At 39.7% G+C, this 19,788-nt stretch overlaps 1 protein-coding gene across 5 annotated transcripts in view; it reads left to right on the top strand.

Moving 5' to 3' along the window:
* The first annotated feature begins 9,890 nt into the window (after nt 1–9,890).
* LOC140133138 (uncharacterized) overlaps nt 9,891–19,788 on the top strand; it is a 95,369-nt gene continuing 85,471 nt past the window's right edge. Inside the window, exon 1 of one of the 5 annotated variants that reach the window (XM_072152883.1) lies at nt 9,891–10,047. The gene's annotated coding sequence lies outside the window, so the exon portion shown is untranslated. Of the gene's footprint in view, nt 10,072–10,105; nt 10,191–19,788 lie in introns of those variants that run through there. The other 4 variants (XM_072152882.1, XM_072152879.1, XM_072152880.1 and 1 more) reach the window with 4 other exon arrangements.

Here is a 19,788-nt window from a genome sequence, read left to right as displayed (position 1 = left end):
TCATCAAACACCATCACAAAAAATGTTCTAAAAAGTGATCAAAAAAAGTTACGTTCCCTAATATGATACGACTGAAAAGAACAACTGTTTTTGCCCTCAACCAGATCTGACAACAGAAAAATACAGAAGTTATGGCCCTGAAAAGTTGTCAATAGTAAAAACAATGCGATTTTCTCCAATATCGGTTTTGCTCAGGAAAATTAAGCAAAAATAAGAAAAACTATATAAATGAAGTATCACCGCAATCGTAGTGAACCAGAGAATAAAGATAAAATATTATTTTTACATTACGGTGAGCAGGGAAAAAAAATGCTAACAATCCAAAATAAAAATTTATGATTTTGTTTGTGTCCCCCTTGAAATAGTTAATAAAATCTCAAGAATAAGCTTTAGACTCCCAAAATGAATTATCTATACATTGTATCTCATCCCATAAAAAATAAGCCCTCATATGTTTGTATTACCAAAAAAAATAAAAATTTATAGGTCGTAGAATGTGACAGTACAAATCTGCTGTGAAGGGCGCCTCCATTCATTCTATACTCGGCCGTGCGCCCGTACAGCAGTCACCACCACATATGGGGTATCAGTACACTCGGGAGGAATTGGGCATCAAGCGTTGCAGTGCGTTTCATCATTTAATTTATTCTGAAAATTTCAGTTTTGGCCTAAATGAATGTATTTTCCAAAAAAATTCTATAGTTTCTAAATCGCAAGTCCATATTTTTTAACCCATGTGAAACACTTAAAGGGTTAATGGACTTAATAGAAGTTGTTTTACATACGTTGAGGGGTGAAGTTTCTATAGTGGGGTAATTTATGGGGTTTTACTATTATTTAGGCCTCTCAAAGTCACTTGAAAGCTGAGTTGTCCCTCAAAATGTGAGTTTTGGCAATTTTCATGAAAATAGGAAAAATCGCACCTCAAGTTCTGCACCTCATAACATCCTAGAAAAATGACCGGAAGCATAAATTATCATCCCAACATAAATCAGATATTCAGTAAATGTTAATTATCAAACTTTTTGGGTAGTTTTACATCTTGTCTGGAAACCAGAACATTTCAAACTTGGAAAATGAAGAATTTTTACAAACTTTTGCCAAATTTTCACTTTTTTTCAGAACGAAACGCAAAACTTATCACTTAAATTTTATAACTAACATGAAGTACAATGTTTGTACGAGAAAACATTCTCAAAATCACCGGGATATGTTAAAGCGTTCCGAAGTTATAACCAATTATCGTGAGACTTGTCAGATTTGAAAAATCGAGTCTGGTCATTGAGCTGAAAACTAGTGTCGGTGATAAGGGGTTAACCCATTAAAGGGGTTTGCCCATGAAATAAAGTTCTCAAATTTTAATTGTGTGATGTTTACATAATAAAGATAATTTTTGACTTCCTTCACCTTTTTACTCATTGTTATTCCTTTTTTTAGCTCTTATAACTCAGTGACGGTCAGACAGCAGACACTTCATGATTCCTCTGTGCTATGAGATGCTGTGTGGTGGCAATGTGCTCAGGGTTTATCTACATTTTTATTTAGCTTCTGAACATTCTACTAGCATCTGACACATAGAAAAAGAGAGACGAGGAGATCCATTAGATGGATATAACACACAATGACACTCTCCACCACTGCTAACCCTTATTACACACACACAGTCAACTCTGCTATATGCCTCCCTTCCAGATAAACCTTTAACCTGTAGCTCGTAGAATAAGTGTCTGTGTTTGTAGTGTGTCTGAGCTGGTCTTGTAATGCAGGAGGTAGGGATAGGAGGCATAGAGTACTGCAGCAGTGCAGACAAGAGAAGCTGTTGATAAGGAATCCGACTACAGCCAGAATAGTCACAGTCGGATCCGTGGCCAACCAAATTGTAAATGCCAGGACTGATAGAGACGGGTTGGAATTATACCTGTGAGATGCTGTATTTTTGTCAATAACAATGAATTATACAGAAAAAGAATCAACATTAAAACTAATTAATAAAAATAAAGAGAGAGTGCTTCCTATATGGGGACTTAATGGGTTTCATAAAAAGGAAATTTCTGAATTAAAATATATTACACACAAAGAGCAATGTACAGAATTCCCGGAGCATCTTAGATGGAGAATGGAAGGTTGTATGTGTTGTATGTGTTAAATGAACAAACATTACACATATTCAGCTATCTACAGAATTACCTGAGCATCCAACATAGGAAATGACTGGTTGTATGTGCAGATTATAGTGGAATGCACATATATTACACATATACAGCTGTGTACAGAATTCCCTCAGCATCCTAGATGTGGAATGAACATGTTGTATGAACATACATTACATAAATTTATCTGTGTATGGAATAACCTCAGCATCCTAGATGGGGAATGAACAGCCCTGCCATGTCAAATTTAATTCCATCTTGACCTGTAAAGTGCGGAACATGGGAAATAATTATCTGTGGCTACCCATGTGGGTTCAGTGGAAGTCCCCCTTCTTCCGCAGAAGTCCCAGGCTCTTCTCCCGCAAAAGACCCAGGCTCTTCTCCCGCAAAAGTCCCAGGCTCTTCTCCCGCAAAAGTCCCAGGCTCTTCTCCCGCAAAAGTCCTAGGCTCTTCTCCCGCAAAAGTCCCAGGCTCTTCTCCCGCAGAAGGCCCAGGCACTTCTCCCGCAAAAGTCCCAAACACTTCTCCCGCAAAAGTCCTAGGCACTCCTCCCGCAAAAGTCCCAGGCACTCCTCCCGCAAAAGTCCCAGGCACTTCTCCCGCAAAAGTCCCAGGCTCTTCTCCCGCAAAAGTCCCAGGCTCTTCTCCCGCAAAAGTCCCAGGCTCTTCTTCCGCAAAAGTCCCAGGCTCTTCTCCCGCAAAAGTCCCAGGCACTTCTCCCGCAAAAGTCCCAGGCACTTCTCCCGCAAAAGTGCATAAAAGATGATGCGTTTCGAGCCCTTACATGGCTCTTAGCTGCAGCCTTATGCACTATATACAAACTTACTTTTTCTACACACGAATTACAGGTGCAATCAATCACGATTCAATGACCTGGGCCCTTCCGATCATGTGGTGCACATGTAATTACAGAGCTTAACATGGAAATGTCAATCCCGGGATCCATACAGCAGCCACCCCACCAGAAAGTAACTGTTTTAACAAAACATCTTGTAAGAGAAGACAAAAACATGTGTAAAAAAAACCAAACAAACACACACACTGTTGTATGATAACGTACAACAAGTCATAGGGTACATTCACGCGCGGGCATACTGCCGTGTGCTGGAGAGGAGGAGGTGGCATCTCCTCCCTCCATAGAAAACAGCGGCTCACGGCCGCACACATGCCAAAAGATAGAGCAGTCTCTATCTTTTTGCGGTGTGCAGCCCGGATCGGTGCATGTGTGGCACCATATCCCCGCCGCGCTGCTATTGCCGTCTATGGGGACGTACATGCGGCCGCAAATGTCCTGCACTGATATTGAGAATAAAACACCTATAGCTATTTCTTACAATATTTATTTTCCAAACATGAAAACATAACATGTACAAAACATGAAAACACACAATTACCATTTTAGTAATTCCATAGACCCCAGAGACGGAGGGAAAAGGAAAAACTCATAGAAGAGGAGAGGACACACCTACCATAAGAGACCCTCCCTCTCCTCTATATTCCGTCAATAGGAAGCACCCTGAATAAGTCACACCTATATGTGACCTAAGAGGAAACTCATGCAGGACGAAGACTATATTCTAAACAGAAAGAAAAAGACTAACCTGAGTGAGAACTGTGCACAAGGGAGAAAAAGAGACGGACCAGAAAGCGACCTTTAATGAAAGTAAAGGCCACACCTCCAACTCCCACCAATAGGGGCCCCTAAGTTTTAGATTAATTGATTTGTGTTCTCCAAAAGAGAACCAATTCAACATTTCCCAGAAAATTCCCTTTATGATCTAGCCAGTTATCGTTCTGAACTTTTCCTTTCTTATACATGCTAGGTAATAATATAGTTCCTAGGGAGGGACCTCTTTTAGCTACAAATTTGCAACCTTGGCTCAAAATCTTTGTCAGGTCTTCATCTTGGAATAGAATCGGGAGGTTCAGTTTGACAATCTCTGTTACTTCATAAAATTGATTGATAAAATCTGTGGAAAAAACAACCAGGAGACATCCTTATCCTATCTTTTTTGTTTATTTTGGTGTATCAATGTATGTCTGTTTCTTTTTAAGGCTATTCTAGATTCCTTGCTCACCATCCACATAGGATATCCTCTCCTGGTTTTAGGTCAATCCTTTTGCATCTCAAATTCTGCATCTGAAAAGCACAGTCTCCGTAACTTAATAAACTCCCCTACCGGTAGTGCTCTAAACGTGTGTTGTGGATGCAGTGTGGTGTTGATAGATGGAAGTTTCAACTTTGCCTTTTATCACTGAGAATCATATATCTAAAATGCTATAGATGTATGTTCCATATGACTTGTGACAGTATTGTCATTGATGAAATCCAAAAATTTTGGTACAAGTCATACATCTGCCACATTCCCTCAGATGCCAGAGAGCCATTTATACATTGAAAAACTATCCAGATATTATAGTAAAGGTGGCTGATAAAGGGGGCAAGGTTGTAGTTCTTGACAAAGGGATTTACCATAATACGGGAAAAAGGGATGACAAGTATAATCATGCAAGGTGATCACACAGGGAATACACAGGACACAGGAGGGAATCAGATAGGAAGAGTGCGCAGTGTAACGCTGTTACGCTCTTTTCCTCTCTCCTGCGATGCCAAACCAATATGATGCCGCTGAAGAGCGGGAAGGAGCTAAATCCCCCCCCCCCAAAAAAAAAACAAAACACTGCAATAGGGGGCAGGAGAGGGGAACTAGAACTTGGGGCAGGGGGAAGAGGGGAACTAGAACTTGGGGCAGGGGGAAAGAGGGGAGATAGAACTGAGGGCAGGAGGAGAGGGGAACTAGAACTGAGGGCAGGAGGAGAGGGGAACTAGAACTGAGGGCAGGAGGAGAGGGGAACTAGAACTGAGGGCAGGAGGAGAGGGGAACTAGAACTGAGGGCAGGAGGAGAGGGGAACTAGAACTGAGGGCAGGAGGAGAGGGGAACTAGAACTGAGGGCAGGAGGAGAGGGGAACTAGAACTGAGGGCAGGAGGAGAGGGGAACTAGAACTGAGGGCAGGAGGAGAGGGGAACTAGAACTGAGGGCAGGAGGAGAGGGGAACTAGAACTGGGGGCAGGAGGAGAGGGGAACTAGAACTGGGGGCAGGAGGGGAGGGGAACTAGAACTGGGGGCTGGAGGGGAGGGGAACTAGAACTGAGGGCAGGAGGAGAGGGGAACTAGAACTGAGGGCAGGAGGAGAGGGGAACTAGAACTGAGGGCAGGAGGAGAGGGGAACTAGAACTGGGGGCAGGAGGGGAACTAGAACTGCAGGCGGGGGAGAATAGAACTGGGGGCAGAGGGTAGAGGGGAACTAGAATTGGGGGAAGGGTGGTGAGGGAAACTAGAACTGGAGGAAGGGGGGTGAGGGGAACTAGAACTGAGGGCAGGAGGAGGGGGTCTGAAAAATATGGTACAATTTTTTGGCATTGACAGATGGATTGATTAAAAATCTTCATATCGCCATCTTCTGGTGCTAACATTGTTATACTTTGGTGTATGGAGCTGCACGAAATGTAATTTTTTTGCGAGGTGAGATGTCGTTTTCATTGCTACCATTTTAAAGACTGTGCAGCCTTTTGTTCACTTCAAATTGTTTATGTTACAAAATGGCAAAAAAAGTGGTGTTTCAGACATTTGGGCGCTATTTTCAGTTACAGCAATAACTGTTATTATATTCTCATAGATCGGACACCTAACATGTTTATGATTTTTACAGTTTATTTTTATATTAGTTCCAGGGAAAGGGGGTGAGTCAAATTCTTAGGTTTTATTTACATTTTAAATTTTAATTTAAGTTTTTACTATACTATTTTAGAACCCTAGAGTACTCTAGTGCATTTCCACTTTTCACTCCCCACTTTTAAAAATCTATAACTTTTTATTTTTACTTGTAAAGAGTTGTGTGATAGCTTGTTTTCTGCGTAAACAAATTGCACTTCATAGTGATAATACTTAACCCCATAAGGGCGCAGCCATTTTGTAGTCCCATTTTTTTGATTCTGACCTGCGTCTCTTTATATGGTTATAACTTTTGAACACTGTTACTTATCTAAACGATTCTGAGATAGCTTTTTCCCCACATGTTGTACTTCATTTTAGTGGTAAATGTCGGCTGATAAGTTTTGCGTTTATTTACAAAAAAAAGAAAAAAATATGAATTTTTAGAAAAATGTGCCATTTTCGAAATTCAAAATCACAGACAGATAGATTTACCAACTAAATAACTTGCCAAATAACATTTCCCATGTGTCTACTTTACATTTTTATAATTTTTGAAATGTTTTGAAATTTATTTTGTCACGTGGCTTACAAATCAAATATCGCTTTTCCGTATTTTCAGAATTGACTATTTTGGGGATAAATACTGTTTGAAATAAAATTTTACATATTTAGCATTAAAACCCCCTATATAACCAACCCATTTTCAAATCTGCCTCCCACAAACTATCAGAAACAGCTTTTACAAAGATTGTTAACCCCTTGAGATCTTCATAGTAATTGAATCAAAATGGAGGTGAAATTTAGAATGGTCAAATTTTGTTAGTTATACGTTCATTTAGCTCAAAAATGTACACATTTACAAAAGATAAAAATAGAAAACCCACCATACAATTTGTTTTGCAATTTCTCCCGAGTACAGAGACCCCCCACATGTGGCTGCGCACAACGAGGCGCAGAAGGGAAGAAGCGCTCTGCAGCTGCCAGGATTTTAGTTTTCTCATTGGCCCCTTTTGAAGGCTATAAAATTTTTGCTTTTTTTTTATCGGGGACATGTGATTTTTTTTCCGGGATGATATGCTTTTTCCAGTGTTACCATTTTGGGGTTGGTATCACCTTATTGTTGAAAATTTAGGAACTTTTTTTGAGGTCACGAGTAGAAAAGCATCAATTCTGTACTGGATTTTTTACTTTTTTTTTTTCGTGTTCACCGTAGAGCCCAATAGTCATTACCGGGAGACCAGACATGAATATTTTTTCTTATGTTTTAATAAATTTGCCAAATAAAACCCTGATGTGGGGGGAAATCTATCATTTTTGCATTGCCATCTTCCAAGTGGCATAACATTGTTACGTTTTTGGTTACAGAGCTGGTTGATGGCTTGTTTTTTGCGGGACATGTTGTACTTTGCAACAGTATCATTCTGAATTACATATGTTTTGTTGATCACTTTTTATTGCATTTTTAGTGGAATTCAATAGGTAAAAATCATATTTTTTTTTTTACGGCGTTCATCGTACGGGTTCAATAGTTATTTACTTTTCTTCTACAGATTGTTACGGACGCGGTGATACTATATATGTGGGGTTTGTGTTTAGACTTTTTTAAACGTTCTATGCCTCTTTAAATGTTTTGGGGCTTATGGGCATTTTTAGTGATTTATAAAGTTATTTTTTTTATTGAAAAACATTTTTTTTTTACATTTTTTACTTGATCCACCGATCGGCACCCCCAAAAACGGCGCGGGAGCGCCGATCGTGGGGGAAAGTCCCCCGGTAGGCAGGTTAAACACCCGCGATCAGAGCCCACTACAACCGCATGTGTTAGCCGGGGATATCAGCTGTAGATTACCGTTGACATTCCACGACCTGTGCAGAGCTGAACCGGCATCGTCTCTGCGCAGTAGCTGTACTGCGCTAAGCGCTATTCGCAGGACTCAGCGCAGCACAGCTACGGCGCAGAGCACTAAGGGGTTAATATTGCATGGCGTGTACTGGGAAGCGGGAAAAACATTCCAAATGCAGTGAAATTGGTGTGGGTTTGGATTTTACGGCTTTCACTGTGCGCCCCAAATCACATGTCCACTTTATTCTTCGGGTCAGTACGATCACAGGGATACCAAATTTGTATAATGTTTTCATGCATTTACAAAAATTAAAACCTCCTGTACAAAAACATTATTTTTGTTTTTGCCATTTTCTGGCGCTAAGAACTTTTTCATACTTCGGTGTAGGGAGCTGTGGGTGGTGAAAAAGGTAAAAAAGGTCTCTATTTTACATTACATGGTTAAACGCAGTGAAAAAACTTTATTATAGTTTAAATAGATTAGGCATTTTGAGATGTCTATGATTTTTACAGTTTATTTATATTCATATGACTTCTAGGGAAAGGGGGTTGATTTGAATTTTTAGGCTTTAATATAATTTTTTTTTACTTTTTTGAATTTATATTTTTACTATTTTTCACACCCCCTAGGGTACTTTAACCCTATTTTGTCAGATTGATCACAGAATCACACATTGTAATGAATAAGTTAAAATGTGAGCCCGTGAATTCTCTCCAAGCACCCACATCTGGCGCATGCCGTAATAGTACTAGGGGAGGGGTTAACCTTAGGCTGCCTGAATAATCCTACCATCCTACAGTATGGCAATATATAGGAATTTTACTGATCATATATTGCAACGTGCCACAGGCACATTGTAACAGGTGACCATAAAAGACCCAAGGCTGTCACAGAGACAGATCGTTACTCCCCAATTATGTCACAGGGAGTGACGATCTAAAAAAAATATTGCTTTTTTTCACCCCCCCATTCCATATTGTTTGCTGCAATATGGAATGAACACCCACCTTGTATGAAGAGTGTTCAGCCTGTGAGCCCTCTACATACACCCACCACGGATTTGTGTCGTATTAGGAAGGTAACAGGTTAAAATAATGGCCTTGGGCAGTGATGTGTTTAAAAGTATTACAATTAAGCAGCTGTGTGCCGTCTGTTAAAAAAAAAACAGACAGCATACGCAGTGATGCCTCCCCTTTATTCTTTGGGTCAGTACAATCATGGGGATACCAATTCCTATAGGTTTTAATAGATTTTAAAAAATGTAAAGCGTTTAATAAAAAAAAAAAAGTATTTGTTTTGCCAAATGGTGATGCCAATAACATTTTTTCATACTTGGGTGTATGGACCTATCTAGGTTTTTTTTTATAATTGCTACCATTTTGAGGACTATACGACTTTTTATTAGACAAAATAAAAAGTTGAGAAAGATGGGGATTTGGACATTTGGATATTATTTTCTGTTATGGTGTTCACCGACTGGAATAATTGTAATTATAGTTGGATTTTGAGACATGATGATACCCTACATGTTTACTTTTATTTTTAATTCCAAATTAGGGAAAGGGGAAATGGTTCAGTATGTCACCTCTCATCAATGCTGGCCTTTTCTTGGTACACAGAGGCTCTACAATGACATCACATTAATAGTGTGCACCCACTAGCGAGGGCCCTGTCAATATGTCAATACTAAGCCTCCGTATATGGCGCTGATTTGGAGGCACTGAACTAGTCAATGTCCGGGCAGCCTTGTACGCCCACTTGTCCCGGTGCTTTATCAGGGGATGGTACAGGGAACATTTGGGCATACCAGGTTGCCTGGAAGTTGTCGGAGCGGAGCTTCTATGCCCCTATAAACATACAGGTCTCAGACAGAAGAGAGGAGTACAGGTTTATTTAAAAAAAAAACAAAAAAAACGCCCCGCAGCCCGGTTCTAAAATATCACTCGGACACAACCCCTTTAAGCAGGCCTCTCCTAAAGAAGTCTGTGCACATTTGGGTGGTCTGTTCAAAGCTTTGTTCACATTAGCATTATGTTGCCATCTAGCGGTCAGTTATGATCACGGATTCAGATTATAAAGTGCACTCACACTGGAAGGTGACAGGACCTCAACTACAGTATGTAGTGTACAATCTGCAGAAAACCGCACATCCTCCACTTCATAATAACAAAATAGACAAATGGTGTGTGGGTAAAATGATGCAGCGTCACACGCCAGTCGCGCGTGAGGACGTCTGCGCAACGATGGTCACGTGGTGTCGATAACGCTGAGACGCCGTTTGTGGCGTGCGGCTTTATGGGAATTGAGAAGGTGTGAGAGCGGAAGGCCGTGCCCGGTACGTGAGTATGAGGAGCGGGTGGTAGGTGTCTGTGCCCGGCATAGCGGGCACGCTTCTGTTCTTGTCAGAGTTCTCATGTGGTAGAGCATTGTGCGGGATATATGGCGTCTCCATAACGTAACGCGATATTGAGCAGTGTTGTAGGTATTCTTGTAGTTCTCCGGTGGCACATGTCAGATTTTAACCTTTAATCCCTTCAGGTCGTAGCCGGTTTATCAACTAACCCCTTAGTGACCAAGCTCATTTGCGCCTTGATGACTAAGACCTATTTTTCCAAATCGTGTTTTTGGGATTTTTTTTTTTCATGACATGTTGTACATCAACTTAGTGTGAAATTTTGGTTGTTATATTTGGCATTTATTTATGAAAAAAGGGGGACTTTGGTAAAAATTCTGAAAAAATTTATGTTTTCAAATTTGAAACTTTACTATCCAAGTTAGTTACATTTACCATATCTAAGCTTTGTGTTTGCATAATTTTATAAGTGTCCTTTTGTTTTATTACGATGCTGAAAAGATTACATATCAAACAGCATTTTTTTGAAATTTTCATGAAAATCTTTACAATCAATTATTTTAGGGACCATTTTATCTCTATCATCTATTAACTTCACCCCTTAAAGATGGTTTCCCACGAACTAAAGTTAGGCCCTATCCACTGATCGCGAAAACGAGGGTCCGTCAAACCCCCTAGTCTCTTCGTAAGACTAATGGAGCAGACAGCCGCACATGACCATTCTGTTCCATTAATCTCTATGGAGCTGACTTTAATTGCTGAGCGCCGATCTCCGCCTGCTCCATAGAGATTAATGGAACAAAATGGTCATGTGCGGCTGTCTGCTCCATTGGACCCCACCTCCACCATTTTCAAAAATACACATTCAAACAATTAAAAACTGCTTTTAGAAAATTTTTTAACCCAATTGAGAGTTGAATTGTTATTGAAACTAAATGGAGGTGAAATTTAGAATGATCTAATTTTGTCGGTTCATTTAGCCATAAGATTTACAAAATATAAAAAGAGAAAACTTTCATCTTAAAATTTGTTATGCAATTTCTCCTAAGTACGGAGACGCCCCACATTAGGAAGTTGCTTGTATTATGGGCGCACAGTGAAGCGCCAAGGTATGCATGCCATGCAGCATCCAGTTTAATACTATAGAATATAGCAGATATTAGTTTCCTCACTTTTGTGTGCTATAAAATTTTAGTTTTTCCATTATTGGGGCCATATGTGGGCATTTTTTTGTGGGATGATATGTATTTTCTACTTATACAATTTTGGAGTGGCTATGCTCTATTGTTGCAGACGTATTAAAGGGGTATTCTCACGAAGACAAGATTCTTAAACATGTTCAGGATTACAAAATAATACATACTCTAATTCAACAAAAATACTGCATTTCACAGATATAATTCCAACCCGTCTCAATCATGGTGTATACACTTTTGGTTGCCCTGACCCGAAATCAGAAGTCCAGGGTCGGGTAGGACAGATTGTTCTCCTGCCGGAGACTGCACTGAGCTCCTTTCTGCATACTGGTTTGGTGAAGCACAACGGTTAAATATTCCATGGATCTAAGATCCCTGAGGCGTACATATAAATCTAATAATGATGGCAGAAAACCTCCAATATAAAGATATCAGACACTTAGCCAGTGGTGTTATATGTAGGAACAACCTGGCACTCGGACCCCAAAATGAACAAGGGAATAGATTAAGGAGATATATTTCAGACTCCTGTTGGACTTGAGTATTGAACACATTCCCAATAAGGGACCTGACCTCAAGCCAGAAATGCATCATGGCTGGGCAGCCCAAGAAGATGTGGAATAGGATGGCCCAATCCTCCGCACCTCCAGCATGATGGGGATAGAGGGATAGAATTTCTTTAAAAGTTCAGGTGTGCAGTACCAATTTAACAAGATTTTTAGCTGATTCTCCTTATACAAAGTACATATAGAATATTTACGTGCCCTCACCCACACCTTCTGCAACTGTACGAGTGTCAGTTGTTTGCCCAACAAGGATTTCCATCAGGTCATATAGGCATGCAAAATATCAACTCTTGTATTAAGAATTGAATATATGCTAGAGATCAGGCCCTTAGTGGTGGGGCTCTGGGAACATAGCAATTCAAAGGGCTTGGGGCTTGGCACTACTTCTGATCCTACTATGGAAACAATACAGTTCTTGATTTGAGCATAAGAGTAGTCTACTCCCACCAAACACGGGCATTTTTCCATTAAGGCATCCAGGAGGAGTAGCTTACGTGTAAGAAGATCCAGCAGGGCTCTGACCTGGAAAGTACCTGCCTGCAACTGTGACCGATAGCTAGGGGTAAGGCTATCGGTTAGATGGGGTGTGAACAAAATCGGGGTAAGGAGAGAATGCATGGCTGCTAATTGAAACTGCATCCTACATTTGTGGCAAATATCACGGGTAAACTGTATTGGCCTACTAATGTTAGAGTAACCTCCGAGGGACCCCATATAAGGGTAGCTGGGTGTGTTTGGAGATACCAGAGTTTTTCAAGCTCTGTTCATCTATTATATGCCGGTAGCATAAGCCACGATTCTAGATGTTGGAGGTGGGTCGTAAAGTAGTATAATTTGATATCTGGTGGGGCTAATCCGCCATTATTGAATCCTGGAGTCTGAACTGACTTCAATATCCTGTGACTCTTGCCTCTCCACACTAAACCCAAGCACATCGATTGGAGCCTGACAGCACTGACATTGGGACCAGAATCAGAACAGTCTCGAATAAATCTAGTAGCTTGGGGAGGATGGACATCTTAATAGCCGCTATACGCCTTAAAATAGTGATGCAATGGTTACCATTTAGTTTGGAGACTCAGAATCTCCTTAACGACTTGGCCTTTTTTAGTTTTTTCACTACCATTTTTCACTCCCCACCTTCAAAAATCTATAACTTTTTTATTTTTCCACATAAAGAGCTGTGTTATGGCTTATTTTCTGCGTAACAAATTGCACTTCGTAGTGACGGTATTTAATATTCCATGGCGCGTACTGGGAAGCGGGAAAAAAATTCCAAATGCAGTGAAAATGGTGAAAAAACACATTTGCAACGTTTTCTTGTGGGCTTGGATTTTACAGCTTTCATTGTGCGCCACAAATGACATGTCTACTTTATTCTTTGGGTCGCTACGATTACGTGGATACCAAATTTGTATAGGTTTTATAATGTTTTCATACGTTTAAAAAAATTAAAACCTCCTGTACAAAAGATTTTTTTTTGATTTTGCCATCTTCTGGCGACAATAACTTTTTCATACTTTGGTGTACGGAGCTGTGGGTGGTGTCATTTTTTGCGACTTTTGATGGCGTTTTCATTGCTATCATTTTTAGGACTGTGCGACCTTTTGATCACTTTTTATTAATTTTTTTATATTTTCCAAAATGGCAAAAAAATTTAATTTTTGACTTTGGACACTATTTTCCGTTACGGGGTTAAACGCAGTGAAAAACCGTTGTTATATTTTGATCGGACATTTTCGGACGCGGTGATACCTAATGTGTTTATGATTTTTACTGTTTATTAATATTAATATCAGTTCTAGGGAAAGGGGGGTGATTTGAATTTTTAGGTTTTTTTATTATATTTTTTTTTTTAACCTTTTTTTTTACTTTTACTATTTTTCAGACTCCCTAGGGTACTTTAACCCTAGGTTGTCTGATCGATCCTACCATATACTGCCATACTGCAATATGGCAGTATATGGGGATTTTACTCCTCATTCATTACAATGTGCTGATAGCACATTGTAATGAATGGGTTAAAACGAGACAGCTTCGGGCCTTCGTGAGACCCGAAGCTGTCATGGCAACGGATCACCGCTCCCCGTGACGTCATCGGGGAGCTGCGATCCACGGCAAGATGGAGCCTCCGGCAGCATTGCTGGCGGCGATGGCCGTGAAAGCACCCGTACCGATACGCCTTTGCTGCAATATGCAGCAAAGACTTACCGGCTATGGAGAGGGCTCGGCCCGCGAGCCCTCTCCATGCATCGGGACCCGACGGCGTGCGTCGGGAAGGGGTTAATCATAGGTGGAAAGTTAGCTGCGTAAAGGGTTTCATAATTCGAAGTTTTCTGATCTCCCAGATATTTTATAGATTACAACTTCCTATTTGAACAAGCTCTTGAGGGTCGTCCGCTTATCCGAGGGCATATTAACCCCTTAACGACCTGGCCCTTTGTTTTTTTCATTTCCACTTCCCCACCGTCAAAAATCTAACTTTTTTTATTTTTTCACGTAAAGAGCTCTGTGACGACTTGTTTTCTGCATGACAAATTACACTTCATAGTGATGGTATTGAATATGCCATGCCGTGTACTGGGAAGTGGTAAAAAAATTCTAAATGCAGTGAAAATGGTGAAAAAACGCATTTGCGCCGTTTTCTTGTGTGATTGGATTTTATGTCCAATTTTCGACTTTGGGGGCTATTTTCCGTTACGGAGTTAAACACAGTAAAAAAAATTATTATATTTTGATAATTTTTTTTTTATTTATATGACTGCTAGGGAAAGGGGGGTGATTTTAATTTTTAGGTTTTTTTTTTCTATTAATATTATATATATTTTTTTATTTTTACTATTTCTCAGACTCTCTACGGTACTAAAGTGGCTAGCTCTGCCCAGTGCCATTGTGCATAGAGAAAAATAAGGCGTTAGCATGAGGGAGGCTTATTCCTGCACTAGGGGCTGAATATAGTCCTCTTAGCACCTGCATAAAAAAATGTCTTCAGGGCAGACGTCATAAAGTTCCAGTCTTGACGGCCAAATGCCTTCACTGTGTCTAGACCAAGTAAAAGGGAACCCCCTGCCTGCCGCCTTGATAACATCTAATAGGGTGGCCAAGTGCCGAGTGTTATCTCCCGCTTGTCTATATAGTATAAACCTGACATGGTCTTCATGTAATAGCTATAGTAACCAATTCCCCAGAAAGTCCGAATTCAGGGATCTTTTGCGGGTTTCAGGATAACTGTTATAAAGTACCCTGGCTTTGACTCCGGTGTTGGGGTACCTGCCATAAATGCGATAAACAGCTGGACCATGTACAGGATATCACTATATATTTTATAATATGTATAGGGTAGGCAGTCAGGTCTTGGGGACTTCCCATTTGGAAGTGCCTTGATAACTTACCGCACTTCCTCCTCTGAGACTTCCTGATTTTATTGCAGCGAGTGCACGACAGTTTGGCGAGCTTACAGCCCTGAAGGTATTGCTCCAAAGTCATTGATTCTGAGAACTCAACTAAAGGGGTGACGAGTTGGGAGATCATAGAGGTCAAAATAATATTTCTCAAATATTTGCGCAGTCTTTTCTGGATTGCGCAACCGTAGCATTTAACATGCATTTGGGGGGGTCTTTCCCCCACGATCGGTCCATTAGGGGGGGGGGGGGCGCCGATCGCGTCTATGGGTGCCTACTGGCAGTGCCTGAAAGATTGTGTCTGTGACATCATCTTTCAGGCACAGTGTCAGCCTATGCATGTGCATAGGCTGACACTGCTAATACCCTGCAATATATCAGTATTGCAGAGTATTATCATGAACAAGCAATCAGATTATTGCTTGTTTATGTCCCATGGCGGAAATAGTCAAAAAGTAAAAAAAAAAAAAAAAAATCACCGTGTCTGTAACAACCCGTAGAATAAAAAATTATCATTTTTACTTATTCAATCTTACAAAAAATGCACTAAAAAGTTATCAAAAAAACATATGTACTCCAGAATGAGACAACATGTCTCACAAAAAACAAGCCATCAACCAGCTCCGCAGCCAAATAAGTAAAAATGTTATGCCACTTGGAAGACGGCAATACAAAAATGATAGATTTTTCCCCACATAAGGGTTTTATTTGACAAATGTAGTAAAACGGAAGAAAAAATATTCATGTCTGGTATCCCCGTAATCGTATTGACCCATAGAATAAAGATAACATGATTATTGGGCTATATTGTGAACACGAAAAAAAAAAGGAAAAAATCCAGTACAGAATTGATGCTTTTCTACTAGTGACCTCAAAAAAAAGTAGATTTACCACCTAAATAAGTTGCTGAATAACATTTCCCATTTGACTACTTTACATTTTCATCATTTTTGAAATGTCTGGATAATTTATTTTGATGTCACACGGCTTACAAATCGAATAGCAATTTTTCGGATTTTCAGAATCGACTATTTTGGGGATAAATACAGTTTTGAATGAAATTTTACATATTTGGCATAAAATCCCCCCTATATAATCAGCCCATTTTCAAATCTGAACCCCTCAAGCTATCAGAAACAGCTTTTAGGAAGATTGTTAACCCCTTGAGATCTTCATAGTAATTGAATCAAAATGGAGGTCAAATTTTGTCGGTCATACGTTCATTTAGCCCTAATTTACACATTTACAAAAGAGAAAACCCACCATACAATTTGTTCTACAATTTCTCCTGAGTACAGAAACCCTCAACGTGTGGTCATTTCTTGTGTTATGGGTGCACAGCGAGGCGCAGAAGGGAAGGAGTGCCCTGCAGCTGCCAGGATTTTAGTTTCCTCATTGGCCTCTTTTGTAGGCTATAAAACTTTTCGGTTTTTCGTTATTGGGGCCATGTGACGGCATTTTATTTCCGGGATGAGATGCTTTTTCCAGTGTTACCATTTTGGGGTTGGTATCCCTCATTGTTGAAAATGTAGGAACTTTTTTGTGGGGGCAGGAATAGAAAAGCATCAATTCTGTACTGGATATTTTTTTTTTCTCGTGTTCACGTATAGCCTAATAACCATGTTATCTTTATTCTATGGGTTAATACGATTACGGTGATAACAGACATGTTTATTTTTTCTTACGTTTTACAAAATTCTTTGCAAAGAATGTGGGCACTAAAATAGAAACTGTCTCAGATTGTTACCAAGAATTTGTAAACAACTTGTTAACAAAAAACTATTTAATTTAATTTGCTTGTCTCGATATAATATTCAATTACAATAGTTGAGGACCAATATTTAAGACATTTAAAAACATATTCATGCATAGAAAATAGCGATTATATATAGACAAAAGACACGATTATACATAGACAGAGAAGTAAAACATGAAATCCTTTTTTAAGGTACTTTCATAAAATTCCCAAAATGGAAAGAAAAAAGTTCACAGATATTTGATAGATGAAATCTATATTTGTTAATTAGCATATATGTGTTCAGGTTTACGACCAAGGGGTAAGTATTCCAGGAGGTTTGTGTTTTCAGGTCATAGGGCCCTATGCCTGTAATACACGTTTTTCTATAATAAAAAATGAAAAATAAAATGAAAAATTATAAATAAAAAATGAAAAATAGACAATAAAAATTTGTTTCTTTGAGCAGCTTTCAATCTTTTAAGACAATTTTAGCCTTCATGTGGTACCTTTATGGTTTGTAATATGCGACTGTTTGTTATATTATTTGGCACTCACGGTTAGTTGATGTTCAGCTGGGCTGATGTTAGTGTTTCTTAGCGGGACCGCGTTGCCTTCTTCTGCGGGTTCCGATCACCAGCTATGTCTATTTCACCGCTTTGTCCCAGGGGACGTTATGTAAAGTGTCTCTGGGCTGTGCAAGCTGGATGCGTTCTTTGTTCTGTAGTGGCGTTCAGAGCGCCGTTGAAGGCGCCTTTGACCGGCTTGTGGATTGTGGGTTTTCACCTCCCGCAGCCCAAACTAGCTGATCTTGATGTCACGTGTTATCAGCTTTTGTAGTACACACGGCGTTGAAGCTCTGGAGCAAGGTTATGTTGTACTTTCAAATAAATAGTCCACCAATGTGAATCATAGATGTTTTAAGGTATGAAGCTGCTCAATTCTTATGACATATGCTAGACGCGTTTCGAAGCGTGACGCTTCTTCTTCAGTAGCTTAAAAAAATGTGTATACCTCCTTCTGTTCACTCACTTTTATACCCCTTGTTGGTTGTTTGTTAATACCCGTCCTGGATTTGTTATATCGACCACGTCATTTTGATTTGGGACAAAAGTGAAATAGAATTAAAAAACTTCATCTCAGTAATAAACAATAACGCCTACAACCTTTATTTTATACCCAATATAAGCAAAGAAAGAGTAGAATTTTTGGACTTGCAAATTGACATAAAAGAAGGCAAGCTGGAGTGCAGTACTTACAGAAAACCCACGTCGAGAAACAGCTACATATCTAGGCACAGTTGCCATCTCCCTGGATGGTTAGATAATATACCTTATGGACAGTTCAGGAGACTGAGAAGGAACTGCACGACAATAAAAAAATTTGAAGAAGAAGCAAGCCAACTAACATTACAATTTCAAGAAAGACTATAAAATCACGACACTAGAACCAGCTTTACATAAAGCAAGACAACTCACAAGAGAACAATTATTGAAAAACAAAATCACACCGTCACACAATAAAACAAAAGAAGAAAAAGACACAGAAAACACCCCACAAGAGAACAAAACTAAAATCATTTTACCATATAACACACAGTATAAGAAAATACATAACATAATTACTAGACATTGGGATATGTTAAAAAACGACAGAGCACTTGATGAAATGCTACCTGACAGACCACCCATAGTCTATGCCAAAGCTCCGAATTTAGGCTTACAAATAGCCCCATCCATCAAAAAGAGAGAATGCACTTGTTGCAAAAAAACTTCATTCAAAAAAAGAACTTCCCAAGTCAAATCATCAAACAATAACCACATGCATATAATAAATGAGCTGCTCACGTGCAACAGCACAGGAGTAATATACATTATAACTTGCACATGCAATAAACAATATATTGGCAGAACAATCAGACCCTTGAAAGATAGGATTTCAGAACACATAAGAAATATTAAGAAAGGCTTGGAAACACATTCTTTATCAAAACATTTCAAAATAAGTCACAATATGGATTTTTCTCAGCTACAATTCTGTGCACTTCAGTCTATTGCAAAAGACTGGCGAGGCGGAGATTATATCGCCAAAATGTCCAAGGCAGAATCTAGGTTTATATATGTGTTTGACACGCAGATACCTAAGGGGTTAAATGCAGAGTTGGAAATTTTGGGCTTTTTGTAATGGATTTGGCACAGCTGAACACTCTCCACGACAGTCAGGCTGTTTTCCAGCACTCGTGGGGGTCTCCTACTGTCCCCCACCCAACATACATATATAATTGTATTGTTCTACTGTGAAACTACATTTATTGACTATATGTAGGTAATCTTCATATACCGATCTCAAAAAGAACTTTTTGAAAAATCCACACCAGGTTTACAAGGTGACCAGGGGAAGGAATCCAGGACGGGTATTAACAAACAACCAACAAGGGGTATAAAAGTGAGTGAACAGAAGGAGGTATACACATTTTTTTAAGCTACTGAAGAAGAAGCGTCACGATTCGAAACGCGTCTAGCATATGTCATAAGAATTGAGCAGCTTCATACCTTACAACATCTATGATTCACATTGGTGGACTATTTATTTGAAAGTACAACATAACTTTGCTCCGGAGCTTCAACGCCGTGTGTACTACAAAAGCTGATAACACGTGACATCAAGATCAGCTAGTTTGGGCTGCGAAAGGTGAAAACCCACGATCCACAAGCTGGTCAAAGGCATCATCAGCGGCGTCTTCAACGGCGTTCTGAACGCCACTACAGAACAAAGAACGCATCCAGCTTGCACAGCCCAGAGACACTTTACATAACGTCCCCTGG

This window comes from Engystomops pustulosus, chromosome 5 (assembly GCF_040894005.1).
Source record: "Engystomops pustulosus chromosome 5, aEngPut4.maternal, whole genome shotgun sequence".
NCBI lineage: Eukaryota > Metazoa > Chordata > Amphibia > Anura > Leptodactylidae > Engystomops > Engystomops pustulosus.
This window is presented reverse-complemented; position numbering and strand designations above follow the sequence as displayed.